Source organism: Ambystoma mexicanum, chromosome 9, assembly GCF_040938575.1.
Source record: "Ambystoma mexicanum isolate Mex_15411 chromosome 9, UKY_AmexF1_1, whole genome shotgun sequence".
Taxonomy (NCBI): domain Eukaryota; kingdom Metazoa; phylum Chordata; class Amphibia; order Caudata; family Ambystomatidae; genus Ambystoma; species Ambystoma mexicanum.
The window spans coordinates 294,587,852-294,600,634 of record NC_090931.1 but is presented as its reverse complement, the minus strand read 5'-3'; the positions used below and the strand labels follow the sequence as shown (position 1 = coordinate 294,600,634).

At 48.6% G+C, this 12,783-nt stretch overlaps 1 protein-coding gene across 3 annotated transcripts in view; it reads right to left on the bottom strand.

Annotated features, from left to right (window-relative positions):
- Positions 1 to 12,783, bottom strand: part of ACACA (acetyl-CoA carboxylase alpha) — a 1,281,346-nt gene that overhangs the window by 547,774 nt on the left and 720,789 nt on the right. The window lies entirely within an intron of this gene.

Genomic DNA, 12,783 nt, shown 5'->3' with positions numbered 1-12,783 from the left:
TAAAACACGCTCAAAGCCTGGAGGCAGCAAACAGGGGCTTGTGGGGGTGGGTGCATGAAACATTGGGTAATGCCATTGAATTTCCACGTTCAAGTTCCAGAGAATGACCATTTGTGAGGCTCGTCGTCCTGTTATGGTCTAACACGTGGTCGTTCCAGTCAGGGGCGTTGCTAGGGGGGGCTAAGGGGGCTATAGCCCCTGATCTTTTGGTTGTAGCCCCGGATAGAATCTCAGGAGCTACAGCCAAAAGACTAGCTGGCCCCGAGTCCCAACAGTTCCGACATCATCTTAGCCCCGGGTCTTTTCCAGACCTAGCAACTCCCCTGGTTCCAGTGCATTGCGCCACCTATGGGGCGGCGTGCTGCAGAGCCGACCCTTTATGACGATTACACCCACACCTGAATCGTCGAGGTGCAGTATGCAAACCCACCCGGCAAGTTCCTTTATGCACATCGCATGCAAGCAGATGTCCATCCCCAAAATAGCGTGAGAGCGGAGGAAACATGGAGACGCATTTTTTTGTTGCACGTTTTCCATGCACCCGCCGGCAGCAGGATGAGGCTGAAATTCTCTGGGTATGGCGAGGGAACTGCACTCAAACCAAGCGCTGGAACCATAGGCATCTAGGCTCTTTATGATGAATGAGAGCCGCGTCTTGCATAGAGGTTGGATTATAAGTGCTTTCATTAGACACTTGTGCCTAATATTCCAGGTGAATTTATTAAACACTGTAGCCGACGCATGTTTTGACCGAACAGGGGTCTTTTTCAAGGCATGTGCCAATTAACCGGATTAGGAATAGTGAGCTCAGGAGGGCTCAGTTGAATAACTTTGTGGGCCATGAAGGCCACTGCAACTAGATGAGCAGTCATGGCCTGCATTTGTATTCGCTGAAGGATGGGGTGTCAATTTGGTCGGAATACAGGAGGTAGCGGCAGTCCTGGGGTAGAGTAACTTCGCAAGTGATTCGGGGTGTCTGGGAATCAGCAGCCAGCTGTTGAGAACTGCGGGTAATGGGGTACAGACACTTGGGGCATAAGCTAGAGAGCAGATATAGTTAGCACAATATAGGCCTGGTGCCACAATCTATAATACACACATTTACAGTTTAACATACGAATGAGCCAGGGTGGCATGGAGTCAGTTGGCGAGGGTGGAGGATCGTGACCGACTGAACCCAAATCATACTCCTGTCTGTGCACTTCTTGAGTTAAAAGGGCGACTTTACATCTTACGCATTCTCACACTTATCTATTTTCCCCTTTTCACCAGCCAGGAGCCAGTTTCAAGCCAGGGTAGGGCCCCTTCTGACCCCTTAACTCCCTGGAAATGGGCATACAGTTCTCTTACACTATGTTACTTACCCCTAACCCACCTGGTGACCCCTCCCTCCTTCTAGATTAGGAACCCAGAAGTACTGATGTCCACTTTTGGGAATAACAGTTTACTAGCCCAGGTCTGCTCATCTTAAAGAAGTCACAAGAAGATGTAAAGAAACACAAGACCTTCTAGAAATCCCTAAAAAAAATCGCCTGCTCCCCCCATGCCCACAATCTAGCCCGCCCTCATCCAAACTCAGTCCCTCACAGGAAGAGAACTGGCTTCCATAGCAAACTAATTAAACGCTACTACTATAATATGAGAGTAGACATCAGCCTGGCGCATAACACCAAGAGCAGCCAGCATAAGGCGGACAAGGCAGTGCAGTCTAGTCCTGAAGACAGTGGTGGGAGGGGGGAGACGGGCAGCCATTGGTGAACAAGCCACCAAGAATGCAAATACAATTAAAGTAATGGGAAGCGGTGAGAGGAGGTTTATAGTGACATTTTCGAACGTCACATTTTCGAAATGCCATTTTTTCAACACCAAAATGCTGAAAAAAAATAATTTCAAATGTTTTTTTTTATTTTTTAGATGGGGGGGTTCCCCCCAAACCCCCATTTTTTTATTGACACCTTTTTTTTACTAACGAAACAAAAATGAAACATAAAACCAAAAAAAATAAAATCAGAATTTTTTTGCCATTTTTGTTTTGAAAAAAATGGTATTTCGAAAATTATACTGGATACCGTGAAATGAGGCATGGGACAACAACGAAGTGAAGGGAAGGAAAGGTGAGACAGGCAAGGCAGGGAAAGAAGAAGCAGGGGAGGAAGAGAGTGGCCACAGGAGAGGGAGTGACCTGAAGGAGAGACGAAGTGTGGCCACAGAATGATCGGAACGAGAAACCTGAAGTGTGGCGTTGGGGGGTCGGGAGGGGGCGACACCAGTACAAAGATGTTAGGTGACCAAAGTGCCCAAATGAGAGACAGAGGCCTGGAAAGGGAGAAAAAGAGGGACAATTTGGAGGAAAGTACAGAGGGACTTAAAGGCGAGATTGAGGGGAAGACCAGAGGAGCCATAGATCTGCAGAGGAGGCTGCGTATTATCAGAGGAGGGAGAGAGTTGAAGTTGAGGTGCAGGGGAAGACAAGAGGAGCCATAGCCCGCGTATAGAGGAGGGAGAGAGTTGAATGCAAGGTGCAAGGGAAGACCAGAGGAGCCATAGACCTGCAGAAGAGGTTGCGTGACCAGAGGAGGGAGAGAGTTGAAGGCGCGGTTGAGGGGAAGAAGAGAGGAGCCGTAGACCTGCAGAAGAGACTTCGTATGATCAGAGGAGGGAGAGAGCTGAAGGTGAGGTGCAGGGGAAGGCCAGTGGAGCCATAGACCTGCAGAGGAGGTTGTGTATGATCAGAGGAGGGAGAGAGTTGAAAGTGAGGTGCAGGGGAAGACCAGAGGAGCCATAGACCTTCAGAGGAGGTTGCGTGACCAGAGGAGGGAGAGAATTGAAGGCGCGGTTGAGGGGAAGAACAAAGGAGCCATAGACCAGCAGAGGAAGCTGCATATGATCAGAGGAGGAAGAGGGTTGAAGGTGAGGTGCAGGGGAAGACCATAGGAGCCCCAGACCTGCAGAGGAGGTTGCGTTTGATCAGAGGAGGGAGAGAGTTAAAGGTGATGTGCAGGGGCAGAGGAGCCGTAGACCTGCAGAAGAGGCTGCATTTGATCAGAGGAGGGAGAGAGCTGAAGCTGAGGTGCAGGGGACGACCAGAGGAGCCACAGACTTGCAGAGGAGGTTGTGTATGATCAGAGGAGGGAGAGAGTTGAAGGTGAGGTGCAGGGGAAGACCGGAGGAGCCACAGACCTGCAGAGGAGGTTGTGTATGATCAGAGGGGGAAGAGAGTTGAAGGTGAGGTGCAGGGGAAGACCAGAGGAGCCATAGACCTGCAGAGGAGGTTGCGTATGATCAGAGGAGGGAAAGATTTGCAGGTGAGGTGCAGGGGAAGACCAGAGGAGCCCTAGACCTGCAGAGGAGGTTGTGTTTGATCAGAGGAGGGAGAGAGTTGAAGGTGATGTGCAGGGGCAGAGGAGCCATAGACCTGCAGAAGAGGCTGCGTATGATCAGAGGAGGGAGAGAGTTGAAGGTGAGGTGCAGGGGAAGACCAGAGGAGCCATAGACCTGCCTAGGAGGCTGTGTATGATCAGAGGAGGGAGAGAGTTGAAGGTGAGGTGCAGGGGAAGACCAGAGGAGCCATAGACCTGCCTAGGAGGCTGTGTATGATCAAAAGAGGGAGAGTGTTGAAGGAGCAGTTGAGGGGAAGACCAGAGGAGCCATATACCTGCAGAGGTGGCTGCGTATGATCAGAGGAGGAAGAGAGTTGAAGGCGCGGTTGAAGGGAAGAACAGAGGAGCCATAGACCTGCAGAGGAGGTCGCGTATGATCAGAGGAGGGAGAGAGTTGAAGGTGAGGTGCAGGGGAAGACCGGAGGAGCCACAGACCTGCAGAGGAGGCTGCGTATGATCAGAGGGGGAAGAGAGTTGAAGGTGAGGTTGAGGGGAAGACAAGAGGAGCCATAGACCTGCAGAGGAGGTTGTGAATGATCAGAGGAGGGAAAGAGTTGCAGGTGAGGTGCAGGGGAAGACCAGATGAGCCATAGACCTGCAGAGGAGGTTGCGTATGATCAGATGAGGGAAAGAGTTGCAGGTGAGGTGCAGGGGAAGACCAGAGGAGCCCTAGACCTGCAGAGGAGGTTGTGTTTGATCAGAGGAGGGAGAGAATTGAAGGTGATGTGCAGGGGCAGAGGAGCCATAGACCTGCAGAAGAGGCTGCGTATGATCAGAGGAGGGAGAGAGTTGAAGGTGAGGTGCAGGGGAAGACCAGAGGAGCCATAGACCTGCAGAGGAGGCTGTGTATGATCAGAGGAGGGAGAGAGTTGAAGGTGAGGTGCAGGGGAAGACCAGAGGAGCCATAGACCTGCAGAGGAGGCTGTGTATGATCAGAGGAGGGAGAGAGTTGAAGGTGAGGTTGAGGGGAAGACCGGAGGAGCCACAGACCTGCAGAGGAGGCTGCGTATGATCAGAGGGGGAAGAGAGTTGAAGGTGAGGTGCAGGGGAAGACCAGAGGAGCCATAGACGTGCAGAGGAGGTTGCGAATGATCAGAGGAGGGAAAGCGTTGCAGGTGAGGTGCAGGGGAAGACCAGATGAGCCATAGACCTGCAGAGGAGGTTGCATATGATCAGAGGAGGGAAAGAGTTGCAGGTGAGGTGAAGGGGGAAGACCAGAGGAGCCGTAAACCTGCAGAGGAGGTTGCGTATGATCAGAGGAGGGAAAGAGTTGCAGGTGAGGTGCATGGCAACTAAAAGATAAGTGGACAGACCTGGAATCGCAGAAGGGAGGAAAGGATGGAGTGGGAAAAGGTCATAGAGAGAAACGCAAAGGGGTGGCAAAAAGTGACCAATGGACTGAAGGCAGGACCTGAAGGAGCGAGAGTGACTAGGGGATGGAAAAAGAGTTGCAGCAGAAGATGAGAGGTTGAAGCTAGAGAAACAAGGGTGTGTGGGAGTCAAGAAGTGAATACTGAGGACTGAGATATTCACTAGAAGTGGAGGGGGGGCAGGAGTGAATAAAGAGTTCAATGAAAGTGAAGAGTGCTGAGTGAGTGACATAAAGGGCTGCTGGGGAATGGGAGTGGCCTGGACATTAAAAGGGACTTGGAGGAGGTGGGAGTGAAATACTGGAAGCCAGGATCAGGTAGAGGGCGAGTGCTGAGTGGAGAAAAGGGAAAAGTGAAGCATTAGCAAAGAGTAGGTGAAAGCACTGGGCGGATCCATGAGAAAGTCTAAGTGGGAGGGCCAAGGACCTGGTAAGCAAACACTAGGCTGCAACTCTAAGAGCCTGTGGGTATTAATGTCGCCTTACGTCACATAGCTCCTCAGAGGCTTTCAAAAGATTTAGTCCACCTAGATGGCGAGGGGAGCATGGTTCTAGATATCCAACGAGCACTCAGCCTGCCACCAATTACCACTTCCTCTAAGGAACCCTGCTTTATGGACATGCAACACGCCGAGCCGGGGTGATCTGGTGAACTTTCCTGGGAACCCCGGCTCCAGACAGCCATGAGTGTGCCTTTAGTAGCTGCCTAAAGCGCCCGAGAGACAGCTCTGCATGCCTTCAGGACCAGTTAGAGCACGGGCATGAAAGTGCCACGTTTCCCCACTCTATCTTCCCCGCATGCTCCCACTTGGGAAAGAAATGAATAGATCAAACTCACACATCCTAGGGTTGCCAATGTGACTGGTGCCCGCGCAGTTGCAGCGGAGGCCTCCCACTGGAAGCTGGATGTCCACCCTGCTTGGCAGTGGGCATCTGGATGTCCACCCTGCTTGAAGCAGCAACCTGGAGATGCCAAGCGCTTAGCCAGCCAGCTTGAGGCAAGACCTCGAGAAAGTGAACACGGGCATCGCTGTTGGCTCAGCCCTCCCCTCACCACCTACCTGCACTTCAAGATACCACCCCCAGCCCTTGCTAACAACCCCCGTCCCCAGAGCATTTCAACAGGCTCTCGGGCCGTGTGAAAAATGCAGTGCACGCGCCGAAGGACACCCCCCATTCAGTAATAACCAAAATATGGCACTGTGATCCCCCCACGCAGGCGAATCACGCTCCTGCTGCGTTCTAATCAGCCAACCGCCATCAAGACGCGCGGCATCATTTGCCTAAATTAGCCAATCAAGACACCCCGCAAACCAGGCACTGTGGAAACCCACAACTGATTTAGGCTTAGCTGATTATTATACTAATAATCGCATTAAAAGCCTAATGAGATGAGAACATTGGAAGCTAGCTCGAGAAACGTGCTTTCACCTAAACATGCTGAGAACTAATTATATAGTGTGTAATTAAAACACACGCAAACTCAAGTGCCGGCCCAAGTTGGTGGCAAGTCCAGCATCGAATGGGAAGCATAGGGGGAGGGGAGAAGGTCTCCAGGAGCAGGAAGGACTTGAGTGGTAGTTGGGCAAGGATGCCCTCCAGAAACAAGGCCCTTCGAAGCAAGTGCCCCTTCCAGGGTGGCGCCTAATGGAACTGCAACCGAGAAGCAACACTGCGCCAATGCACAGGAAGGGTTGGACTGGGGCATCAAATCTGCTGGGGCATTAATGAAAAAGTGGCCCACGCTAGCAAATGGCAATTCATTCCTTTTCTGATCAGCTTTTTGCGTAGTACCAAAGTGTTTTTTTAGGTGCGTCACACATTGTGCATTTTAAAGGACACGTGTTAAGTAACACTGATCAAAACTACTAGCTGCATGGTGAAGTAACTCGAACTGGCACACTTGCCCAAAAAGCTGGCCCTCACTGCTATACTGGGGCTGCAATTCGGGCATTGCCCTAAACGCCTGGTGGAGCCCGGCAGCAGGTCCCAGAATTGTTGTGTTCCTGCTGCGTATTCAAGCTCGAAGCCTTCAAATATGTTCACAGAGCCCGCAAGTGTCCCAATTCCATGTGTGAGGAAGCCATCCTGTCCGTTTCTCTGGAAACTGTGGGACTTGTAGTTTAGTCTTTTCCATTTCAAATGTAGGACTACAAATCCCAGGATTAAAAGGCAAAAACGGAAGGAGAATGGATCTCACCCATGGAACTGGGAAACTTGAAAGCTCTGTGTTTACTGTCGTTTTTACTCTTACTTTCATCACAGCTGGGGGAGGATTTAGAAACATACACAGTACTTCTCCCAGGGCAATGATCTGTATTGGCAGGCAAGGGGCCTCTGTGCTAGGAATCCTGGGTGGGCTTGAGCAGCACGGATAAGCTCTTAAGCGCATTCGTAAAGGTGTGCTTATACAGATGGCTCTTAAGTTCCTTTCTGATTTGCAGTAGGGCTGCATGAAAACCGATGCTCACATGGATGAGGCTCCAGTCCTAGAATTGAGATCGTTCACTCTTGACCTCAACTTTTCCTCTTTTGGAATTCTGGAGCTCCAGCTTGCTGAGGGAGGCCACTTCTGGTTTGGTAGCAGTGGCCAGAGATGGAGACCTGAGTTGCTGCAGTATGCTGAGAACACCACAATTGCTGCCTTGTAGGTGAGGGGGTCTACTGGTTGAGTCGATGGGGGAGTCTGGGGGAGGGTGTGTTGCAGCTACATATCATGGCAAGTAGGAATGAGGTAAGGATTCATCATTGTAAATTAGCGCAAGGAGACTGTTATTGGCCTCTTCCTCAAACAATCAGAATGCTCAGAGCGAGGTCCATAACTACTGGTATTGACTGCATTCGGACTTCAAAAGCAGACAAGGAAACCACAAAGCAATTTCCAGACAAAGTTCCTTTCAACAGGACACTTCCTTTCTGGTAGGACTTCTTCTTCCCCTCGCAACATCCCATTTAACACACCAGAGAAAGCTAAAACATGGCTACATTGCTTTCGCTTTCTTACATAAAGCTTTTACGTGACGCCTAATTCATGCTCATGCCAAACCCACCCCAGTTTAACTAAGTTTGCAATTAAAATACTTAACTATTGAAGACAACCTTATTATATAAACACTACAAAATAAAACCACATTTAAATTACTGAGTTTGACCATTTACTGACTATTGTTGGGAAGGAGAGAGGGTCTTCCCATCCCCCCCTAGGCAATACCGAATGAAAAATAAACACTAAGCGAGCACATCCAGGGAGCAGGGAAGAGGGGTGCACATAGAAGAAGGTGTGTGGTCACCTCCGTGCATGCAGTATACGTTTTTTGGTAGATACGGGTATGAACGCCATCTTGGCAAGGGCAGCCATCTTAGAATTTAGGCCCAAGAGTGGCAAACAACATTTTGCGTATTGGTATTAGAACCCTTGCATTAGCGTGGACACTACCCCCACCCGGCCAGGTCCCACAGAGTCCATGAAATCCTCCATTGTTCTAAGAAAGTTACAGGCCCTCGCGCCCTGGAAAGAATGTGCCCTGCAAGGTCATGAAAATGGAGCAAAGCGCTTGTTAGCAGTACCATCCCACGGGACAGATAGCAAGCCCTCCTGCCTCCAACAATCCCCCCACGAGATATAAAGCTTTGCCATACTTTCATCCCATAATTGTTTATGTTAGTAGCCAATTAATTGTTAGGTCAACTTCACCTCGGATGAGGAGCCCACAGAGACGGATGGATGAAGATGACCCAATGGCATGGCATCCCATATGGAGCAGGCTGTACATGTATAGAGCTCGTCCAGTTAGGATTGTAGAATTGCAATATATATGATTACATTATCAGTGACGTTGTTTGAGCTTATTATGTGCTGCACGTGCCTACGGAGCTCAGAACATTCTACAGCAGCAGAGTTCCTTGCTGATGCAATTATATTTTGGTAGAAATACATACTTGTTATCCTTGCAAGTGTGTCTTGGGCATTTTTCCCTAACAGGCTGTATTTTTTACTTCACTATCAAAACTGAAAACATGCATTGCTACTAACGCCATGTGTTAATAGACGGCTGGAATATATATTGCTTGGCATATCGACCCTTCCCCCAACATAAGGCCTTTGGGTCCTCTGAGTCATAACCTGGTGGTGGGTCCATGATAATGACCCCTCCCTCAGTCAATAAGGTTATATTAATTAAAGATTTTGCTAATCAAGCTCTGTCAGTCTTTCTGAGACTCAAACAAGAAAGGTTCCTATATATCATCTGTAGGTACATTTTCTTGTTATCACTGAAGAGATGGAAAAACAGACATTTTTGCGTCCTTCTGGGTCTGGAAGTGTGTCACTTGATCTATGTTCATGGTGAGTCTGAAGAGGGTCCTGCCCCAACCATACTTTTTCCACGCACGTGATTTCGACTCTGTTTGCATAACCATTGCCGCTTCTGAATCTGTGGCATTCAGGGTTCCTGGATTTGCACTTCAGGCAACCTCTTTAAGCTTCTTTTCCTGCTCATTTAAAGGAAAGCATTCTGTAACGGTTTCTTTTCAAAATAAAAGTGTAGGAAAAATAAAAAAATTAAAAAGTAGAGGAGTACCACTCCCAACCAGTCCCACTCACTTGGACCACTGCTCTTCTGTCTCGACAGCTTCAGCAACCGTGTTCAGAGCTGGAAATGGGGAACATTTACTCTGGGAACCCTCTCCCCCTTAGGTGGGCTGGGGTTGCTAGGGTGGGATGGGGCGGGGCTGAGCAGCACAGCCCCATGCTAGGTCACGCAACACAGTATCTTGTTTGAAGCCAAGCCTGATGATTTGTACAAAACAAAAAGCATTTTGAGAACATAAGAATGCACCTAATGTTTTATTTGAAACATGTCTGTGATAGTCATTCAGTGTGATGAGGAGGGGATCCTAGAAGCTGTGGTCTTGGTGGAGGAGCCACCATTAATGTTCCATCAATTTTCTCTGTGCACAGTCTATTCTTTCCATTCAGCTTCTTTTTTTTGTCGCCTCGCCCCACCACCCTTTGCGTTAAAACTCTAGTTTGTTAGACTGTCCCGCGTTCTAGCTTCCTTCAACTTTCTAATACTCCCTTGCTTGCTCTCCACATCTCTGGTCACACACTGTGTTTTTCACAGTTTCCCTTTTTACTTTGTTTTCCTTCTTGTGCTATATCTTTATTCTGTGACTTTTGAGAGCAGTCGGTCTGCGAGTCTCGTCTCGCTATTTCACCTTGGCCGGCTCTCTCGCTGTCTCAATCCTTCGTTCTATCTCTTTCTCTCTCTCCCCCTCTCTTTCTGGTCTTCCGTGCTTTCTGTTCTTTGGAGTCGCAGTCCCATTTGCTTGCCGTTCCATAACCCGGACCATATTCGGCTCCTCCTTTATTCTTATTTTTCACGGTTGGGTCTGCACGCGAGTCTTCGGCTGCAGACACTTCTCATCTGCTTTTTAATTGCACCTGTTGATTTGCTGTGCACCGTCACTGGGCTCTTGATACCAAAGTATTTCACCTCTTCCTTCTGTTTCACCACCATAGCTGTTCTTTCGCTGAGTTTGTTGTTCTCATGTACTGTGGCTGTTGTTCCTACCTTCCTTACTCCCAGTTGGTTACTTACCAGCTTATCTAACGTTCTCCGCTTACCCGCGTGAGCAGCCAGCTTTGCATCATGAGACCACTGCGGTGCCACAAGACGTGTGGATTCTGTTGGTATTTACAGACGGTCTTGCACATACAGCAAACCTTCTGTGATGTGAGCATTGATAGACTCCAAGTCAGAGGAACGATCTTGTATCCAAAGCCGAATGGTATCTAATAACGGGGAAGAAACAGAGCATACACACACCACGGCTTCTTTAGGAAGAATCAGACAGTCATAACACAGTGGTTCTGCAGCCGTTCCTAACCTAGAAAGGGCATCAGCCTTACCATGACGACGACCTGGTTGATAGCTAACTGAAAAATGAAACATGGCATAAAACAAGTGCCAACGGATCTATCCTGCATTGGAACATTTAACATGTAAAAGCGCCTGTAAATTGAGATGACCCGAATACATAAGGATTGGGTGCTTAGGGCCTAGTAAATGGTGTCGTCATTCTTTGAAGGCTGATCTGATTGCTAGCAACTCCCGTTCCATTATTGTGTAGTTTTGCTCGTAATATCAGAGGGTACGAGACTAAAAAGCCACTGGATGTAAGTGCCACATAGTCAGGCACCTTTGAGAAAGAAAGGCCCCAATGGCTACCGCAGAGGCATCAGCATCTACTATGAAAGATAGAGCGGTATCTGGATGTTGTAGGACCGGAGCCGTCGTAAACGCCTCCTACAAGGTCTGGAAGGCCTTTTGTGCCTCTGGGTTCCACACAAAGGGAACGGACTGGCGAGTCAGTCTCGTTAACAGGATTGCTATGTTAGAGAAAGAGGCAATACATTGCTGATAGAAATTGGCAAAGGGACACACCAATTGAGTACTGCTTGCACCTTGTTCTCACTCATTTGGATGCCATGTGGAGTCCAGACAAAACCTAAAAATTCCACCTAAGTGTAATGGAACATGCATTTTTCTGCTTTGGCAAAAAGCAAATGCTCCCGCAGTCTCTCCAATACCAGGCGAACACTTTGGATGCGTTTCTCGAATGACTCTGAACATATCAAAATGTCATCTAGATAGATTACCACAAAACAATCCAACATGTCCCCAAACACGTCGTTGATGAAATTCTGAAAGGTGGCCGGGGCATTGCAGAGACCAAATGGCCTCACCAAATACTTGAATCGGCCAGATCTCGTTTTGAAGGCCATATTCCAATTGTTGCCATGTCTCATTCGGACCAAGTTGTAAGCTCCCCTTATGTCCAGCTTTCTATAGACAACTAGGGGGCGCAGTTGACCCAACAGCTCCGATATCAAAGGTTGAGGATATTGATTTTTAATGATCACAGCGTTCAAGGCTATGAAGTCCACATATGGTTGCAGCTCCCCGTCTTTCTTTGGTACAAAAAAGATAGGAGGGGAGACCGAGAAGGACATACATGTCCTAACTGTAGTGCGTTCTCAACATATTCTTTGAGCATTTCCTCTGCCTGAAGCATGAGAGAATGAATGCATCCATGTGGTATTGCAGCCCCTGGTTCTAAATCTATGGGGCAGTCATATGCCCTGTGCAGTGGCAACTGATCAGATTGTTTTTTTATCAAAGATGTCCAGTTAGTCCTGGTATAACTCTGGGACCACAGAACCAGGTTGTTGGGAGACCATATTGATACTAGGAAGGGCAGACAAAAGAGCTAAACAGGGAGGATGTGGAAGTCTGACTCGAACCAAGACACTGCTGCATGCAATATGGTTACTAGAAAGTGACAGTTTGACCAACCCAATCAATAACAGGATTATGGAGTCGCCACCAAAGTAACCATAAAATAACACTGCATTGTGGTGCAGCAATAAGATCGAAAGACAACGTCTCTTTGCGCCCCTGAATTGACATAATTTGAACCAAACAGGTTTCTTCAACTACTTGACCAGATGTCAGAAGAGAACCATGCACAGCCTGGACAGTTTTGGAAATTGGCTTTAGCGTGGATAGGAATGCCGTTAGCATGTGCAAAGTGGACATGCATATAATTGCCAGTTCCCAGCCTGAATTGATCATTACAGGAACGATAAGTTCACGAGTCTCAGCAAAAGAAAAGAACATAGGAACATATAAGTGCAGGCACGAAGGGAGGTAGATTGAGCCGGAATGAACAGGACTCGTCCACACGGCTCTCTTCATGGACGAGTTTTGAAGTTTCCAGAGCGCTTGACAGGTCTTTTGTGCAGACCCATATGAAATGTTCTGTCTTACCACAATAGAGGCATAGGCTGAGCGACATACGTCTTTCCCTTTCCCCTTTGGTAAGAGGGTCTGTGAAGCGCCGATCTGCATAGGTTCTGGATCCCCAGATCCCACAGGAAGAGTGGAAGAAGTCTTACTAGACTGTAACTCAGGTGTCCTCCTTTCCCTGCGTCACTGCAACATGCGCACATCTACTTGTAGGACTAAATCC